General features: G+C 32.3%; 1 pseudogene; it reads left to right on the top strand.

Moving 5' to 3' along the window:
• Positions 1–1,189: 1,189 nt before the first annotated feature.
• On the top strand, positions 1,190–4,371 carry LOC100801706 (thaumatin-like protein; annotated as a pseudogene).
• The last annotated feature ends 1,092 nt before the right edge of the window (positions 4,372–5,463 follow it).

The following is a 5,463-nucleotide window of genomic DNA, read 5'->3' as shown; positions in this document are numbered from 1 at the left end:
GGCATTAAGTTTAACATGTTTTATTTTTATATTATAGGCTGCTTAGATCTGTAAACCCTATATGCTTCTGTCTGTCTTCACTCCTTCATATGAAAGAAATATTATTCTCGTCTATTTAAATATAATTTTGGATTGTGAATTTAGCTAGATTTAATTTTAATTTTATAATTTTTTTTTATTAATCTTAGTCGCTTTAAATTTTAAATTTCTTAAAAGTAATTTATGCCATTATCTAATAATAGCATGACATATGTTTTATTGGCCGGAGAACCATGAAGTCTCATGGAGCATATAAAGACAAGCAAAAGTTAAATTTGTTTGAAATTTTAGGATAATACACGTCCTGTGTATTATTGGTACAATATAGAAGAAAAAACAATAATACATTGTGGATCTTGCTTATGTCTGGATAAATTGGATGTACACATCTTGATCTTCATGGGACATGTCTTAAGTGAGATTGTGATTCTCGCTGACATCTCCCATGTTTGATATATAGGTCTATTACACTCACTTTCTATTGGAGTTGTGCATAAATTTTAATATGATATCAAAAATTTGAATGAACCAACAACTCGTGTTGATAAAAAAAAAAAGAAAAAAAGATTAGATGGATAAAAAATTGGGTTGAAAACACACTAATTCAGGTGGTGAACAAGAAAAAGTAGACTTGAGACATATGAGATTGACTTGAGTACACTAATATTTTTTTGCTGCTATTTCTTGAACTTGTAATCAAATCAATCTCAGGTTTATCCTTTACTTTTTTTTTGTTCCGTTGTTGAATTTGTAAGAGTATTTGAGAAGTAGTTCTAGGTTAATAACTGTATTGGTCAAACTGGTAATTAACTTAGACATTCTTGTCTTGATATTGGGATAGCTTAGTAATTTGAGCTCATACACTAGTTAAAGGATGATCTAATGCAGACACAAGAATACAAGTGTCACTACTAAAAATAGCATATTCCATGACACACATTTAAAGTCGGTTGTCGCAAAATCATCTTTGTTTGGGGGCAGTGACATTTTTGTAAATATTGACAACATTTCAAAGACAATTTTCACGAAACCGCCTTTGTTTTACACTATTCAAACACAGATTCGAGAAAAACCATTTTTAAATTTGTGCAATTTTAAATTTGAACGGGTGACTCTTCCTCTCCTCGCTTCACTCGCTCTCCTCTTTCCAATGCCTCTCTCTTCTTCCCAATGCCTTCTCTCCTCCTTCCTAGGCTCTCGAGAAGATGCGTCCACCACCAGAATCAAACCCACTCTAGTAGGTGAGCAACAGATTCATACTTTTGCAAAACAACTTCTTCCCCTTCACACCACCATCCTTTTCCTCTTTATAGTGCTCAAGGTTTCAACATCATCGTTAGTGATATTCTACAACAAGTGCCCCCACCAAGTGTGGCCTAGGATCCAGCCCAGCGCAGGAAAGCTTGTTCTGGCCCGCGGAGGCTTCAAGCTCTCACCAAACTGGGCCTACTCGCTTCAGCTACCCGACCTCTGGTTTGGGCGCTTATGGGGTCGCCACGACTGCACCTTCGACATCGGCGGGCACGGGCGTTACACCACCGGTGACTATGACGGTCCCTCTTCTGCAACACCATTGGCGGAAGCCCACCAGCAACCCTGGCGAAGTTGACCCTGGGCGTGAGCTTGGTGGATGGTTACAACCTACCTATCTCCATCACCCCATTCAAGGGATCCGGAAAATGCAGCTACGAGGGGTGCGTGAGTGACCTAAACACCATCTGCCTCGTGGACCTCCTAGTTTGCTCATGCAACAACAAGCACGTGGTTGCCTGCAAGATACGTAAGTTATCTCTCTCTGTCTCATTTATCTACTCTAGATCATTAAATGCTTATTCAACAATTATGAGACAGGTATTTGCGTATGACTTGATATGATTTGTGAAAATGGGAAGATCTATTCAATCCTTTTCAGGTTATAATCAGTTTTTTTCAAACTGCTTTCTACACACAGGAAGGAGTTGGAGCACTTTGGACTGGGATTGGTCCCTACATAGCAAGGAATGGTATTATTAATGTTGTTGAACTAGGCAGTTATGATCAAGTGAAACAGGTAATGAAAAAGACACTGGACTGCATTGTGGAGTAAAACTTTATAATATTTCCTCTTTTATTTTTTTATAACCTAACTTAGTTTTGTTGTAAACTATTTTGAAAATTCCTGGATTCACCGACAATGTTGTAACTCACCTTCTTACTGGTCTAGGAGCAAGATTTTTTGTAGTATGTGATGGCTCTCCTGTTGATGTGGTAAATTGTTAGTGTTAATTGTATTTTATTGTATCATCATTTTATACATAGTGTGCTAATATTCTACAATTTTCTATAAGTTTTAGACTTTCTTTATTCAACTATATTAAACTGATAAATCTAGGGATATTAAAAAATGGTTGAATTAGTAAATACATCTAATGTTTAATAACAATAAGGATTTCTTGTTGACAAGCTGATCTTAAGATCAATTGGGGTGGATTTATATGACATCTTTTCTTATTCTTTCTTCTTTTGGCTGCTCAGTGAGCATTTTAGTTATTCAATAGTCTTGTCATTCCCTTAATCCATTGTGCTATCTTCCTTCTATGTACAGGTTAAGTTGAGAATGATGGGAGATTCAAGTTACAAAAGCACCTTTGATTGTTTCATTAAGACATTAAAAAATGATGTATGGTTGTTCTCCACTATTATTATTTTTCTCTCTTCCCCATTTCCCTTAATTATCAATATTAACTATATCTGAGCATAGTTGCTGTGACTTTTTAACAAAGTACATCATAGAATTTGATCATATCTGATTGTGAGTTGTTGTTGACTGGTGTATATTATGCATAAGCCACAAGCATGTGTGGAACAAACTCCCTTGTGAATTTTTAGCTTTGATCATTATACATTCTCATTTTCACCCTTATATGCCAAAACAAAAGTGATCTTTGACATCATCATTATATGCCTTTTTTCCTTTATTTGGCTTTAGTTGTTGGGGAATGAGAGGGGGAGGCATCAGGCATTATCCAAGAAAACTCTTTCAATACTATTGAATGTGTCAATATAGGAGGAGATGATCACATAGCTGGTCTCTGTCTATTTTGTATGAACTTGTTAAACAAGGAACTATGTTGCCAATGGGTATCACTTCATTTATCGCATCTAATTGGTTATGGAATGTGATGTTTTGCATGGACCTTTTGCCTTTTATAAGGGATTCATACCAAATTTTGGACGGTTAGGATCTTGGAATGTGATCATGTTTTTAACTCTAGAACAAGTACAAGTTGAATACTTTGTGATAGCTTTCCATTTTTCCTTTCCTTCTTATCAACTATCTCATGGAGTTCTAGTTTATTTTTATAGCATACTTGTCTGCTGCGGTAGAGGTTAGAAAACCCAAAATTTGCAAAACAGTTTTTATTTATTTATTTAATATCAAGATTGCTAATGTATTGATAATGGTGTAGTGTAAGTTTATTGACAAACTATTATTTGCCTCTTTCAAAGATAAAACCCTTTCTTCAAACTCACTTCTTAACCTTTTCTAAGGTCAACTTTGGCTTCATATTTCAAAATCCTCACATTTGCGTTGTCCTATCCTATAACTTTCATTATGTGTTAAATTTGACTTAGACATACATGTCATTTAATTTAGTAAACAAATTTGTTAACAATGTGACAAAGATAATTTTTTTTAAGAAAAGTATTCTCTATTTTTATTTTTAAAGTGAAAATTAAAATGAAACAATGTTTCTTCTCTTTAAACGACTAATATTATGAAACAAAAAAGGCATATTTTTTGTATACATTTGGATTTTTTTTTACAAGGTATACGTTTGGATTAGTATTCAAGAATTTGAGTTTTTGAAAAAAAAAATTATGAATATTTTCGTAAATTTATTTTATAACATATTAAATCAAATTGTTGATTGACTTTGTTCCTGCAAACATTCTCATAAAACACGTCTTGCTTTAAAATATTAAATCAACTGTTGCTCAAGGGGTGAGGATTGTCTCTCACTTATATATTCGAACGTGAGATTACTTTTAGCCGACGTGAGACTTGGATTATTTCCAACATGCCAATATTGTTTCCTCATCTATATAGCCTTTTCAAAATTATACAGCAGTGGTACATTTTAAGTTTCCTTTTTCTTTCTTTTTATTTAATAATAAAACATGTAGATGTTACCTTATTGCTCATTTATTTCTTTTTTTTAATCAACTTTATTCTCGATGCTAGGGTGTGTATCATGCATTTGTTGTCAATTTGTTATGTTCCTTTTGTATTTGTAGAAGTACATAAGGGAAAAAGTTCGCACTGATGAAAAACTTGGACCCAAAGTGTAATTGGAAAAGGCTTTATGGGTGAGTTTAAATTAAAGTATCAATGCTTCATTTCTTTTCTTCCCCCTGGTAGTTATCTACTACATTTAAACTATGAAATATATTGTGTTTGCATTCTTAAAGTCTGAATTTATGTGTTTATTTAGTTTTTCAAGTATTAGGCTAAGCTAGTTAATTACCATAGTTAGTTTTTTTGTTAATAACTGCTTGACAGTTTCCTTCCTTAATTTTTGGTTTGTGGCAATTTCTTATGTAAACCAACATCTAGAACTTTCATTTAGTATTCTATCCTTTTCATTTGTTTCCTATTTCACTCAAAAGGCTTGCATTCTTGATGAATATTCAAAGTGCTTTATAGTTTATATTATCAATAAATTTTAATATAATTTTTTTATTTAAAAATAATATGAAATTTTTATACGTTGTTGTGCATGAAATATGAAATTTCTTGATTTAAAAAAATGTAAAAATATTTTTTAATATACATATATAATTTTTAATAATAATATTTTCATTATTTTATTTTGTTAATAAAAAAAAGACCATCTAAAACGATTCTCTGACAAATCGTCTTAGAAAGATATCCTTCTAAACTATTTTGAAAAAATATTATTCTAAGACGATTTTTAACTAAGAACCGTCTTAGAAGATTATTTTTTAAGACGGTTCTTTGAACAACCGTTAGAGAATTGTCTTAAAAAACAACATTTTAAGATGATTTTTAATTAAAAATCGTCTTAAAAGAATACCATTTTCAAAGACAATTTTTTATGAAACCATCATCAGAAGCTTTGATTTTCAACGACGTTGATTTAAAAAACGATTCAAAATCATCTTTAAATATAATTTAGAATCGTCATTCTATACACCTTTTCCAGTAGTAGTGTGTGTTTGGATAAAAGATACATTCAACGCAATTAACTTTCATCTTAATTAATATATAAGACAAATAGTTGCTTCCCAATTTGATGCATTTGAATGTGTTTTTTTATTTGACAAGTTTCTACTTGCAATCCTACAATGTTGACCTCTTGTGTGCTTTGATAAGCGAGGCGTGTGCACACCTCGACCACAAGGCCATTGACACAACTAAAT

The sequence above is a fragment of the Glycine max genome, chromosome 12, assembly GCF_000004515.6.
Source record: "Glycine max cultivar Williams 82 chromosome 12, Glycine_max_v4.0, whole genome shotgun sequence".
Lineage (NCBI taxonomy): Eukaryota > Viridiplantae > Streptophyta > Magnoliopsida > Fabales > Fabaceae > Glycine > Glycine max.
The sequence above is the reverse complement of the archived record's forward strand: the minus strand, read 5'-3'. Positions and strand labels throughout refer to the sequence as shown.